At 49.7% G+C, this 14,932-nt stretch overlaps 1 long non-coding RNA gene across 1 annotated transcript; it reads right to left on the reverse strand.

Moving 5' to 3' along the window:
- Positions 1-6,296: 6,296 nt before the first annotated feature.
- On the reverse strand, positions 6,297-11,261 carry LOC125921472 (uncharacterized). Its single transcript, XR_007457441.1, has 3 exons — positions 11,170-11,261; positions 6,940-7,156; positions 6,297-6,831 (listed from the first exon to the last, which is right to left on the reverse strand). It is a non-coding gene; the product is annotated as an uncharacterized LOC125921472 (long non-coding RNA).
- Positions 11,262-14,932: the final 3,671 nt, after the last annotated feature.

Below are 14,932 nucleotides of genomic sequence, written 5' to 3' on the forward strand. Positions count from 1 at the left end.
CAGGTTGGACTATGTCAGCGGCATCTGCTGCGGGATTTTTGCAAAACGTAACCAAAGTGTGAAAAACATGCCTACCCTTTAACCCGGCAATTCCAATGTCAGAGATCTAGCTTAAGGAAATAATCAAGCACATGAAACAATTTAGCTATGAGAAGGTTCAGATAATTTTTTTGTGTGCTTTACTTTGTATTTGTTTTTTACAGTTTATTTATTTTGAGAGAGAGAGAGAGAGAGAGAGAAAGAGAGAGAGGAGTGCAAACAGGAGAAGGGCAGAGAGGGAGAGAGAGAATCCCATGCAGCCTCTGTGCTGTCAGTGTGATGCCTGAGGCGGGGCTCAATCTCGCGAACCATGAGATCATGACCTGAGTGGAAACCGACAGTCACTGAACAGACTGAGCCATCCAGGCGCCCCTGATTTGTGGTTTTTGTTTTTTGTTTTTGTTTTTTGTTTTTGAGACAGAGAGAGACAGAGCATGAACGGGGAAGGGGCAGAGAGAGAGGGAGACACAGAATTGGAAGCAGGCTCCAGGCTCCGAGCCATCAGCCCACAGCCCGACGCGGGGCTCGAACTCACAGACCGTGAGATCGTGACCTGAGCTGAAGTTGGACGCTTAACCGACTGAGCCACCCAGGCGTCCCGATTTGTGTTTAATAGTAGCGAAGGATTGGAAATAAAGCGGGTGACCAACAGTAGGGGGCAGGTTACCCAGAGACGGGTATGTCACACAATGGGGTGATTTCCGGCCATTAAAATGATTTTGTAAACGTATCTTCACTGGAAGAGGAGTCCTAGTGTATTAGTAAGGGGAAGGAGCTACAAAATATGCTGTGATCGTATGTACCTTAGGATTCTATTTGTGCACGTGAGTATGTGTGCACACACATGTACCTGTCTCCGCATGTCAAAGCCTACGCATGACACAGTGTTTGGTGTTTCATCATCTTGATACGACCTATGCCAGGGCCCCGTCGTTCACCACCGGAAGGTGGCTCATCACTTCCAAGGGGCCTAAAGGGCCTTTCAGAGGTGAGTGACGGCGGAGCGTGAGGCGTAATGGTGGCTTATGTCCCGCAAGATGCTTTCATCTAGTGCCCCTGGATTCTCTCCATCCTCCAGGGAGGGGCTTGACTGATTGAGAGTCCGGAAGGAGAAACTGGACAGGAATAGCCCAAACCCTCTTGGGTCTACTCTCCTATGCTGTAAATCTCACAGGATAGGCGTCTCGGTCCAGCCTGGCCATGACTGGGTGAGTTCGGTGTCTAATTCTGAGATTCAGTATGTGGATGGACGTGTAGCTTCCTTCTCCAACATCAGCCTTATCTGCACAGGGCACCTTCTGGTCTCCACCTCTGTTTTGATTTCTCAATGGGATTGGTCGCTGTTCTCAGGACCCACTCAAACATCTCAGCGTTCCGGGCCCCCTTTTGGAAGCAAGAGAGTGGAACCAATTCCTTTTGCTTCAAGCGTTGGGAAGCTAAGCCGTCTGATTGCTGGGGGCTAATCCCTGGAGGGGAAAGGCCGCTGACACCGGACATCAGGAGGATTTGGACCGTAAGCTCCAGGAGCATATGGACCCACTTGTGGCTGGCTGTGTGTGGGACCTGGGGATGCTAAGTTTGGGGTGGCGTGGACAGCATGGCCCTGGAGGAGTTAGGGTCACTGTCTGCCCTTGGGCGGGGAGCGAGGTCATCGAGAGGCACCGCCCAGCCATCTGCATGTGGCCACAGCGGCACAGCTTTCCCATGACGTGGTGTGGTCACTAAAGGCTAGTGACCCAACAGCTGGAGTGGAATATTAGGGGTCACTTAAAAATAGAAACCGGGGGCCGTTTCTGTGTATACCCAGCATCTTCTCCCAGGCCATCCAGGGATCTGGGGGTGCCCCAGGAGGGAGATGTGGTTCTTCCTGCCCCTAAAACTTACCTCTGTCTACAGGCACTTCCTTAGCGGCCCTATGGCTTTAGATATGAACATTTTGCTTTTGAAACTCAAATTTATGTCTCTAGTCCCAGCCTCTCCCCAAACCCCAGACTGGCCTCCTTGACAGGCCATGTGGGTACTTCTTATCGCAAACTTAACATTTTGAAACCGGCTTCTGGTCTCTCTCCCCACCCAGTCCTCCCCACAGTCTCCCCACATCTCCATTCTCTGGACGCCTCAGGGCAACCTTGGAGTCAGCGTGACTTTCTCTGCCATCTCACGTCTCCACTAGGAAATCCCAAATACTTGAGGGTGCCACCTCTCCTCGCCTCTGATGCCGCCTCCGGTATCCCTGGTCCAAATAGCCATGGTCTCTCACTTGGATTGTTGCAATGGCCTCAGAACAGGTCCCCGCTCCTACCTCTGCCTGTCTGCAGTTTATTTTCCATGTTGAATCTTTTGCCTAATTGCTCTGCTTGAATCCTCCGATAGCGTCCCACCTCATTCACAGAACGGCAGCAACGTGGATGGAACTGGAGGGATTATGCTGAGGGAAATAAGTCAGGCAGAGAAAGATGGATACCATATGTTTTCACTCATATGTGGATCTGGAGAAACTTAACAGAAGCCCATGGGGGAGGGGAAGGGGAAAAAATAGTCTCAAACAGAGAGAGAGGGAGGCCAACCATAAGACAGAGACAGAGCACGGACTGAGGGTTGATGGAGGGGGAGGGGGACAGTGGGTGATGGGCACTGAGGAGGGCACCCGTGGGGATGAGCACTGGGTGTTGTAGGGAAGCGATGAACCACGGGAATCCGCCCCAAAACCAAGAGCACACTGTACACCCTGTACGTTAGCCAACCTGACAATAAATTGTATTAAAAAAAATAAAAATGCGTAAAAAATAAGATATAAAATAATTACAAAAACAAAAGGAAGAGCCGCATCCCTTCCTTGGCTCCCGAGGTCCTGCCGAGTCAGGGTCCGTGACCTCCCTATCTCGCCTCCCACGCCTTGTTCACATTGGCACCCTGTCTCTTCCAGGCACACTGACCTCCTCTGCTCCTAAGACGTGTCAGGTACACTTCTGCCCCAGGGCTTTTGCACATGCTGTTCCCTCTGCTGGAACACTCTTCCCCCATCTTCTCCAGATGGCTCAGTCCTTCGTCTCCCTCAGGTCGTTGCTTTCAGGCTTTCTCTGATCACCACATTGACAATTTCAGCCTGCCTGACGCTTGCAAAGCCCTTTCCCTGCCGTGGTATTTCCACTGCGCTTATCCCCAGCTGTCATATTAGTTTTCTTATTCGTTGGTTTATTGTCTGTCTTCCCTGACCAGAATGTCAGTCGGGCAAGGGCAGAGATTTTTGTTTTTTATCACTGCCAGTCAGCGCTGGAAAGAGCGACTGGCACACAACAGGCATTCAATAAATATCTGTTGAATGAGAGAACAGATTAGGAGGTGGGCGACTGATACCTTTAGTTTAATTTGGAAAAATGAAGTATGACCCACTGTGCACAAAACTGTCACAGAGAAGTTCACACCAACCACACACAGCAAAAAATCAGGCTGCACTGACGCTAAAACGTTACGGTGGTTTTCCCTGGGTGGGGGCTGCAGATAACACTCTCTCTCTCTTTCTCTCTCTCCGTCTTTATCCATCCAGGATTTCTTGTTTTTAAGTTTATTTATTTTTTCAAATTTATTTTTGAGAGAGAGAGAGAGAGAGAGCGAGCCTGCATGCAGGGGAGGGGCAGAAAGAGAGAGAATCCCAAGCAAGATCCACACTGTCAACTCAGAGCCCAATGCGGGGCTTGAACTCACAAACCGCGAGATCCCAACCAGAGCCGAAATCAAGAGCGGGACGCTTAAGTGACTGAGCCACCCAGGTGCCCCTCCATCCCTTATTTTAATGAATCCACAATATATTGTCTGTGCAAGGACGCAGGAGCAGAGGAGTAATTTTTTTTTTTTTTATCAACTGGTGCTTGCTATAAATGATGAGATGTCCAGAGGCGAGGGTTGCGTGTAGACCTATGGGCGCTTCTGCGTCCCTCAAACAGAGACTTTTGGGGGGCTGCCGGCTCTCTGCTGAGCAGGTGTCAGGCATGCACGCCTCCTGAATAGCTTCTGACTGCACCCGAGAAAGACCGGTGCCTCGGCCAGTCTGCCGTCCCCGAGAAAGGCAGACACACACTCAGGCCGCCTCGCCTGGTGCCCTGGCCAGCACGGCCCCTTGACTAAACGATCCTAAGTTTCACTGAGCTCCACGGCTGACAGAGCTTTCTCACGTGCGTCGTCTTCCTGGGGCCTCGCGGTGGCTTCGTGTGTTACCCGTCGCCCCCTTCCCCAGGGAGGCCGGGGTGGGGGCTGCTGGTAAGCACTCTGTCCAAGACCCTGCAGCCAGCTTCTCCTGCAGACAGCCGGGAAGTGACAAGGAGTTGGTCAGAAGCCTTTCCGGAGGCGAGTAGCCTCTGGGACGGGCTGATGGCCGCTAAGCCCTCGGAGTGTGTACAGCAAACTGAGGTAGAGAACTTCGGGAGGATTCCTAAGTGCAAAGAACAGCAGACTCGTTCCCCGCCTTTCTAGGAAAGCGGATGCTTGTCCCTCCTAGCAGTATGGGAGCGCCTCTTAGGGAGAGAAAACAAGACCTTGATAAGCGCTTGGGGTGGTACGGGGAGGCTACTCTGACCCACAAAACAATGGGGGAGCAATTTTCTAGCCTCCAGGAGTCTGAGAGAGGATAAAGGGAAGACGCAGAAGGAGTGGGGCAAGGGCAAGATGGAAGGAGGTGGCAGGAAGTGTGGGGTGGCGGCCAGAGGCTGAAGGATCAGACGCGCTCTTCGGCGGGGTTGAAGTGGCGTTGCTGTGACCGGATCCCCTCTTGTCTCCCCTCCCGGCCCTTCGGCTCCTGAAAGAGTTGACGTTGGGCTCTGCTCACAAAGATTTTGCGGGAGAAGGGATCGCGAAGGATCCTCGCGGACTTGACAAAGCTACGCAGGTAACAACACAGAGTGGGGACCACACACGTGCGAGCGGGAGCCGGGGGGGTGTGGGACACGAGACAGGAGCACACGAGCCCCTCGGGATGTACACGCGTCTTGGGGAGCTTTAGGTTTCTAGAGGCCGCAAATCTGATGGCTCAGGCCGGCTCCCCCTGTATCTCCATGCGGTGGGGTGAGGTCCGGGGGATTAATATCTGTGCTGCATCCACAGGCAGAGTATAAAGGTCGGCATTTAGTGCAAATTTATCTTCCCCTCCCATCGAGCTCCCTTGTTTGAATCGAAAGCCCAGAATTATTAAGCGCAAAGAACAACAAACTTGTTTCACGCATTTCTTGGGAAGGAGGCTTAACGGATCCTTTTCTTTAACAGGTAGGGCCACACGGTGAGTTACCTAGAAACTCTCATCTTTCCTCACTGCGGCAGCTTTTCAGATATCAAAGAACTTGAAAAATGCAGCACAAACAAGTAGCGTTTGGGTCTACCCATCAGTCCTTTATGAGTTTTGTCAGCGTAGATCAGTTTCCCTGTCTGCACCGTTTGTTCCCATAGACGGGCAGCCGCCAGCCCCAGACACAAGCGGGGATTTACCACTGTAGCCCTTCTCCTCTTCCTAGGGCTGGGCTTGGTCATGAGGTCACACAGAGCCCTGATCGTAGTAGAAGCGACTTAGGGTTTGGCCTCACATTTGGGGCGGCCTTAGGCAGGCGCCCAGCACGGGGATTTCCCTCGAGGGGGAGGACCAGCCTCCAGCCCGTGCGCATCTCCCTCTCTTCTCTGAAGCTGCCTCTCGGAACGGATCCGCAAACTGGCATGCGAGTCTGACCATCTGTCCCCAGTGATTTTGATTCCCATCAATCAGTCTCCCTTATTCATTAATAACACTTTTTAAAAAGCGCTCGAATGTCCATTCATGCATTTATTCATTCAGCATCGAACTGCTCGCTAGCTATTATGAGACACATGGTAGAGGCCTGGGGGCAGAGACAGAGGAGCAAACGCCGGCCTTGCGGGCCGGCACCTACGGGCTGGGGGAGGGCAGAGAGCCGGGCCGGGCGGTGGGAGGGGCTCTGAGCGTCGTAGGCACCTGTCTGTGTGTCCAAGCAAGGGCCCCCCTTCCCCTCCACGTGTCCTCCCCCGTCTCTGTTCCTGTCTCCCTTCTCCTGCCCTTTCCCTCCCTCCTCTGTCTCCCATGTATGCTCCAGTCTGCATGTCTGCATGCTCCAGTCGGCCCCCTCCCCCGCACACAATTTGTCCCTCCTCGGACTCTCTTCTCTCACCCCGCCCTCACACCCCCATGCATCAGCCAGGCCCTCCCAACCACCAGGAACCCTCCACAATCGGAGGCAAGGAGGAAGCAGCCCTCACCACGAGATAAGGGACAGAATTAGGGTGGCGGACCAGAATCATGCCAGACGCTTCCTAGGGGGAGGGGAAAAGGCCACAGATGATAATGAAACGGTGCTCGCTGCCATGACAACTGCGATCACTCAGCCAAGATACCAACAGTTTAGAGACAACAAAATCAATCGAACGTTTATTTCCCCAGTACAACCGGCATCCCTAAGGAGGTGGAAACCAAGCAGGAGATGCCTCACCTGCCGGAGAACTAGGGTGCGAGGCGGGGCTTGGTCCTCCCTTCTCCAATTTACCGTCAGTTGTGACATCATTTTCGGCGGTGCCCTGCGTCTGACTCTTCACCTGTGTCCACTGGGTTGCCTATGGCTGTTGGGCGTCTACAGGGAGCCCGGGTGAGGAGGTCCGGCCCTGGGCTGGGGTGGGTGGCCCTGTTTCTAGCCACGGCCTACGGGGCCTGGATGGCTCAGCGCAAACACTGTGGACAGGAGGGTGGGAGGCGGGACCCCACACGACACAGCAGGCAAGCAGCATCGTTGTTCAGAACAAAGCCTAAAACCAACGTGGGAAACTGATTAGCGGGGCCGTGTTGTGGCTGTGGCCAAAACCACGCAGATTTATCGGGTCCAGCGAAGGAAACGCCACGAGGGCGTCATTTACGTTTCTGCCCCGGGTGGTTGATGAACGTGGACGTGAGGGCTCTGTAACGGATCTCCTCGCGCTGCTCTGTGAGCTCGGCCAGCCACGGGTGGGCGTTTCGGAGGGAGCAGGGGCATCGTCCCCAGGGAGGTCACCAAATGCTCCAAGGCGGAGGCAGCAACCAACCCTGGATGTTTGATGTCTCGTTTATTCTGCGTCGTCAGCATGGCAAACAAGGCTGAATGGAGCAGTGAGTCAGCACTGTCTTCGTACCATAGTCTCCCCGCCCCCCAGGCAGAAAGTGGCTTTCAAGGGTCTCTGCCCTGAAAAATACTGTCGAGTGCCAGAAATCTCAAACTGTGCGAGATACGTATGGAAGCCTGGAAACACTGCCTGGTGTGCGTGGCCGTCCTAAGGAAACGGCTGTAAGAGAATCCACCTGTGCTGGGGCGTCTGGGAAAGGGAAGGGGGTGGTTAGAGGACGTGCCGCCCCTACCCATCCCATTAAACGCGCTCTGTGGTTCAGAGCCAGACAGGCATTTGTGGATCCCATTCCCCTATTGGCTACAGGAGGCTTGATCTGTGTGTGGACCAAAGAAAAGCTACTTATCCCTACTGGAAATTTCCTTCTAATTCCCTGGCATTGTTCAGCAGAGAAAGGTGAAACAAAGGCCGAATTCATTCACAGACAGGAGCTTCAAAGTCAAAACATCAAGGAGACAGCTCGAAACTTCCAACAGCAGCTCTGACCCAAGTTCTCCAACATCTCATATTTTCAAAACTCACAAGAGATGAGCTGTCCCCAAAGAGCTGATTCCCTTTAATTTCTGTTTCAATGCCTCAAAGCAAAAAGTGCAAGTGTTCAGACTCTTCTCCCCCTGCTGCCAGGCAGGCCTTGACAGGCAAGGGCCTCATATTGTCCCCTTTTACTTCTCCGTCTTGAGGCGGAAGGCTACTTTCCAAACTAGGGGGGGCTGACACTAATCAAGCTGACAGTTGCCATAGCGAGCTTATTGCTTCAGAGTAAAAGACGTTGAACATTTACATCCAAACGTCTCATTGATTTACCACATGGCCACATGGATCTACAAACAAATAAAGACTGGCTTTGAAACAAGTGCCATTGCAAAAACAGTTTGGCGGGTTCTTAAAAAATGACACATACACCCACCATATGTTCCAGCCATTCCACAACGAGGTATTTACCCAGGAGAAAAGCAAAATGTGAGTATTTGTAATAGCTAAAACCTGAAAGCAATCCAGATGCCCATCAATAGTGAATAAATGTGGCATAAACAAAACAACCTAACCCGTTGTGGTGTATCCAATGCCATGGAATACTACTCAGCAGTTAAAAAGGGGGAAACTAGTGATCTAGGCAGCGAGGTGGCTAAATCAAAACGGTTAAGCTGAGGGAAAGAAGCCAGACAAAAAAGAATTTATATAAAACTTCAGAAAAGTCAGAGTAATCTGTGCTGACTGAAAGCAGATCAGTGTTGGCCTTGGAGGGGTCGGGGGTGGGGGTGGGGCGGGGAAGGGTCCAGGGAGTGAGGGGATGGCAAAGGAACAGTAAGGAAATTTGGGGGGTGATATATTCTCTGTCTTGAATGTGATGATGGCTTTGCGTGTATATACGTATGTCAAGACTTGTCCATTGCACCCTTTCAATGTATGCCGTTTAGTAGATCAATCAGGCCTCAACGTAGCTGTTAAAAAAAAAAAAAGCACCATGATGCAAACATAACAGGGACTACTTATATACCCCTGCCTTAAACAACTAAAAAACCAGGGGGACAAATATGAAACAACAATTTCCAACACTGGACAGCAGTCAAGGCAGGATCTCTGAGAGAAGGGGGACAAACGAGGCGAATCCTACAATGGTAGCAGCTCACTGCCTAGAGAGAACCCAAACGAAGACTGGTGGTCCCTAAGAGTCGAGGAGACATCAGTTCTGAGTTCCGGAAGGTCAAGGCAGCTCAACGTTACAGGGCAGAGTACCGGAGAGCAGAAGCTGTACACACAGAGGCGACTCCACGGACTGTCAGATAAAAATCTCCAGTCGTTAATTTCCGATCGGTGGCTGCATATGAAGAAATTCCTCAGGCAGAGGAAAAGAACCACCCGAAAGTCGCAGACAGGACCGTTCCTGGAGTGCTTACGGGGCTAGAAAGGACTGGTATTCTCACTGGCCAACGTGGAGACCTTGTCATACATGGGTAGCCTCCTGAGAGGTACTGAATTAATAGTAGGGTTAAATTAGCCCTGGACTAAAAGTTGTTCTGGACCTAGCATAAACTTTAAAAGTAGAGTCTGTACTTTGTGAATGGAGGTCCGGGTCCTTGGATTCCCCACGAGAAGATTTTCCTGGGGATCTGCACGCTAATAAAGACAGCCAGAAGGAAAGAAGCAAGCACAAAGCAGGTTATTAAGGCGAAAGTACGCTCTCAAGGCGGGAGAGTGGCCCCCAGGTTGTTTTGGGATTGGATATTACTGGGTTTCTCTGGACTGGGCCGAGCTGGGACGTTCAGTGGGGTGGTCTCTAATGGATTCTGCTTCCAGTCATGCGGGGATCCCCTCCCACGGGTTGGGAGGGGGAGTTCTTGACCCTACAAGGTTTGTACTGAGACCCTCATGGCAGCCTTTTTCCATCAGGCGGGGCTGTGTACCCACCATGCAAATGCGTTATAAACCGAGTCTAGGGGTTGCCCTGGGGCAGAGGTAGAAAGGGAGAGCGCCCGCTCCACACCTGCGGCTCCTGATGTGTGAGCCCCAAGGTCTCAGAAACCACAAGGTCAGGATGTCGTGTCCCCGGGCTTTTCATGCATCGCCTATTTCCCACCGTCCTGCAGCTCAGGTGTCTATCATTCCCCCCTCAAGGACTGGGGTCTGTGCACCGGGCGTTTCTTCCACTGCTCAGGTCTAGCTTCTACCTAACAAAAGGCAAGCCCCAAAAGGATCAAACTGTTTCCAAGTAACGGTGTGCCAGAACAAAGTCCAACACTCTTTCAAGGAATAAAACAGAATCGGGTACTGTAAATTTACCATTACCTGGCCTCCAGTAGGAAATTAACAGGCGTGCAAAAGAGCAAGAAAACGCGGCTTGTAACCAGGAGGGAAAAAAAGAAAGAAACAGGTCCAGAAGTGGCAGGGATGATGGAAACAGCAGGGGAGGATAGGAAGATAGCCGTTATAAACCTGATCAATTACCATATTCTAATTTATATTTATATTATTATAAATTATACACGTATTAAATTGCATTTTTATAATTCTAAGGAGATAATCATCTTTATATTTATATTATTAACTATAAATCTTATCAGTCATCAAGGCTGTTAAAGCAAAACACGAACTCGACCGTGAGAGAAATGGAAGATATAAAAGAACGCCCAAATGAAACTCCTGGAGGTGGAAAATACAATATTTGCGAAACCAGTCATGAACAACATCCAGTATCTCGACGGTGGAACTCACTTCCAGGCCGTCAAGTGATAACTGAATCACCACTTCCTTGAAGCCTTCCCGGCTGGAACGGACTCGATACCCCACGCTCGGTGCCGCTACCCTCCCCTTCAAAACACTTGTCCTACTCGTGATACTTCCATCGTCTGTGGGGCTGTGCAATGCACGTCTGCCTCTCCCCCTGCACCGTGAGGCCCGTGGGAGGCCACGTTCGCTTGCCGGAGTGCCGGTGCCCAGAACAGTCCCAGGCTGAGGGAGGCGCTCAATAAATATATTTGGAGTGAGCGAGGAAACTCTCGTCATCGGCTTTGCATTGGATTCATCTGGAAGTTCTGGCTTAAAGCATCACCTCTGGGGGCTCCTGGGTGGCTCAATCGGTTAAGCATCCGACTCTTGACTTCGGCTCAGGTCACGATTCGTGAGTTTGAGCCCCACGTCAGGCTCCACGCTGGCGGTGAGGAGCCCGTTTGGGATTCTCCCTCTCTCTCTCTCTCTGCCCCTTCGCTGCTTGGGCTCTCTCTCTCCCTCAAGATACACATTAAAAAAAACAAAAACAAAAGCATCACTTCTGACTTCCTTCGTCGGCCAGTGCCGTGATGCTGGCTGACCCTGGCTACAACCCTCCCAGGGCCTCATAAAATGTGCTTCCAGCAAGCACTGCTGAGTCCTGAATTAAGTGTGAACAGAAGACTCACTGAGCCCTGGAACCAGCTGCTGAATGTCGCCGACCTTTGGCTTCTCAGCTACTCAGTGAGCTTGCTGAAGCAGACGTCTCTAAAAACTCACCCGGCTCTGGAGTTCCGGGCTGCTGCTGTGATCCAGTCTCCCAGCTCCTCCTCCTTCCCCCAGGATCCTCGCCTCCCAGTATCTATGCCCTGCGTATGCTCTGCCTGCCCTGGATTTGAGTCTTCTGTGTGACCAACGAGTAGGGGAGGGCCGTGTGTGACTTCGGAAGCTAAGTCATAAAGGGCATGGTGGCTTCTGTTGTGGTCTCTTGGCTTGCCCGCTCTGGAGGACACCAGCCACCATGTTGTGAGGACACTCAAGCAGCCCCGGGAGAGGGCCTCACGGGGAGTAACTGTGGCCTCCTGCCAGCAGCCGAGCGAGGGAGACGAGTCAGAATTGGATCCTCCTGCTCCATTCAGGCCTTCGGTTGACCGCAGCCCCAGCCAACATCTGGCCTCGACTCCATGAGAGACCCGAGCCAGCTCCACCTGGCCAAGCTGCTCCGAGTCCTGACCCACAGAAGCTCCAAGAGATGATCGCTGCTCACGGACGTTTGGGGTGCTTTGTTACGCAGCATAGATGACCAGTGGGCTGGTACCAAAAGCTGTCCTTGCTACTCTCTTTAATTATTTCTGCTGTGAAGATAGCAAACACTGAATCATCGCAGGAGCTCAGTCTCCATAGTGGAAATTATTCCTAATTTGGGGGCCAAGTTGGGGACCTGGAATCTAGAACAAGGCCTCCAGGATTACGGAGGTCCCCTTTTATTCACTGGGTCACGGGGGACCTGATGCTACCCATCCCCACTGCACTCCCCTCTTTTCCTCCTTTTTCTCATGAGTTGTTTTTCACTCCGGTTTCAACACTGTTACTCCCTGCTTCTGGTTTTCTTTTCATTTTTTTATTTTTTTAATTTAAATCCAAGTTAGTTAACGTATAGTGTAATAATGAGTTCAGGAACAGAATTTAGTGATTCATCACTTACTTGTAACAGTGCTCATCCCAATAAGTGCCCTCCTTAATGACCCTCACCCATTTAGCCCATCCCCCCCACCAGCACCCCTCTGTTTGCTCTCTGTATTCAAGAGTCTCTTATGGTTTGTCTCCCTCTCTGTTTTTATATTATTTTTGCTTCCCTTCGCTTATGTTCATCTGTTCGTAAATTCCACATATGAGTGAAACCATATGATATTTATCTTTCTCTGACTGACTTGTTTTCCTTAGCATAATACACTCTAGTTCCATCCACGTTGTTGCAAATGGCAAGATTTCATTCTTTCTCATCGTTGAGTAATAATCCATTGTATATATATATACCACATCTTCTTTATCCACTCATCAGTTGATGGACCTTTGGGCTCTTTCCATACTTTGGCTGTTGTTGATAGTGCTGCTGTGTACATTGGAGTACAAGTGCCACTTTGAATCAGCACTCCTGTATCCTTTGGATAAATACCTAGTAGTGCAACTGCTGGGTCATAGGATAATCCTAGTTTTAATTTTCTTGAGGAACTTCCATATTATTTCCCAGAGTGGCTGCCCCAGTTTGCATTCCCACCAGCAGTGCAAAAGACATCCTCTTTCTCCGCATCCTCGCCAACATCTGTTGTTGCCTGAGTTGTTAATGTTAGCCATTCTGACAGGTGTGAGGTGGTATCTCATTGTGGTTTTGATTTGTATTTCCCTGATGAGGAGTGATGCGGAGCATTTTTTCATGTGTCTGGTAGCCATCTGGAAGTCTTCGGAAAAGTGTCTATTCATGTCTTTTGCCCATTTCTTCACTAGGTTATTTGTTTTTTGGGTGTTGAGTTTGATAAGTTCTTTATAGATTTTGGATACCAACCCTTTATCTGATATGTCATTTGCAAATATTTCCCCCAGTCCGTTGATTGCCTTTTAGTTTTACTGATTGTTTCCTTTGCTGTGCAGAAGCTTTTTGTCTTGATGAGGTCCCAGTAGTTCATTTTTGCTTTTGTCAAGTAAGAAGTTGCTGCAGCTGAGGTCAAAGAGGTTGTTGCCTGTTTTCTTCTCTAGGATCTAAAAAATGTTTTTTAAAAACCATTTATTTATTATTGAGAGACAGAGAGAGACAGAGCATGAGCAGGGGAGGGGCAGAGAGAGGGGCAGACACAGAATCTGAAGTAGACCCCAGGCTCTGAGCTGTTAGCACAGAGCCCAATGTGGGTCTCAAACTCACAAACCACGAGATCATGACCCGAGCCGAGGTTGGACACTTAACCGACTAAGCCACCCAGGCGCCCCTCTCCTCTAGGATTTTGCTGGCTTTCATTCTTATGTTTAGGTCTTTCATCCATTTTCAATTTATTTTTGTGGGTGTAAGAAAGTGGTCCAGGTTCATTCTTTTGCAAGTCCAGTTTTCCCAGCACCATTTCCCAGCACCAAAAGAGACTATCTTTTTTCCATTGGATATTCTTTCCTGCTGTGTCAAAGATTAGTTGACCAGATAGTTGTGGGTCCATTTCTGGGTTCTCTATTCTGTTCCATTGATCTGTGTCTTTGTTTTTGTGCCAGAACCATACTGTCTTGGTGATTACAGCTTTCTAATACAGCTTGAAGTCCAGGATTGTGATGCCTCCAGCTTTGGTTTTCTTTTTCAGGATTGCTTTGGCTATTCGGGGTCTTTTCTGGTTCTATACAAATTTTAGGATTGTTTGTTCTAGCTCTGTGAAGAATGCTGGTGTTATTTTGATAGGGGTTGCATTGAATATGTAGATTGCTTTGGGTGGTATCGACATTTTAACAATATTTGTTTTTCCAATTCATGAGCGTGAAATGTTTTTCCATTTTTTTGTGTCTTCTTCAACTTCCTTCATAAGCTTTCTATAGTTTTCAGTGTACAGATTTTTCACCTCTTTGGTTAGGTTTATTCCTAGATATTTTATGGGTTTTGGTGCAACTGTAAATGGGATTGATTCCTTGATTTTTCTTTCTGCTGCTTCATTATTGGTGTATAGAAATGCAGCCTATTTCTATACATTGATTTTATACCCTGTGACTTTGCTGAATTCATGTATCAGTTCTAGCAGTTTTTGGATGGAGTCTTTTGGGTTTTCCACATAGAATCATGTCATCTGCAAAGAGTGAAAATTTGACTTTCTCCTTGCCAATTTGGATACCTTTTATTTCTTTGTGTTGTCTGATTGCTGAGGCTAGGACTTCCAACACTATGTTAAACAACAGTAGTGAGAGTGGACATCCCTGTTGTGTTCCTGACTTTGGGGGGAAAGCTTTCAGTTTTTCCCCATTGAAGATGGTATTAGTGGTGGGTCTTTCATATACGGCCTTTAAGATCTTGAGGTATGATCCTTCTATCCCTACTCTCTTGAGGGTTTTTATCAAGAAAGGATGCTGTATTTTGTCAAGCGCTTTTTCTGCATCTGTTGAGAGGATCATGTTGTTCCTATCCTTTCTTTTATTAATGTGATGTATCACATTGATTGATTTGCAGATATTGAACCAGCTTCTAGCTTCTCTGGAAAAGCAGGAAGGAATCATAATCCAGTGTTGTTCATGGGAGAAAGGAAAGTGGAGGAATTTATCTGCCTCGCTCCCACCTTCTATCTCCTAGTATTTGCCCCATGGGGAGCTAGCTCCCTGATTTATCCAGGCCTTGGTAACTGTCCAGGAAGCCAGACCCCACACCCCGCAGTGAGGAATTTCATCCAAGTCCAAAAGTGGAAAGCATCCAGGAACGAGTGGGGCACCAGCCAAGAAAGGAAACAAAGTCACTGAGCAACCGGAGAAGATATACAAGATGCGTGTCCCATATCATTACCTTCTTGGCCCCTTGTCTAATTCCTCA

This window comes from Panthera uncia, chromosome C2 (genome assembly GCF_023721935.1).
Source record: "Panthera uncia isolate 11264 chromosome C2, Puncia_PCG_1.0, whole genome shotgun sequence".
Taxonomy (NCBI): domain Eukaryota; kingdom Metazoa; phylum Chordata; class Mammalia; order Carnivora; family Felidae; genus Panthera; species Panthera uncia.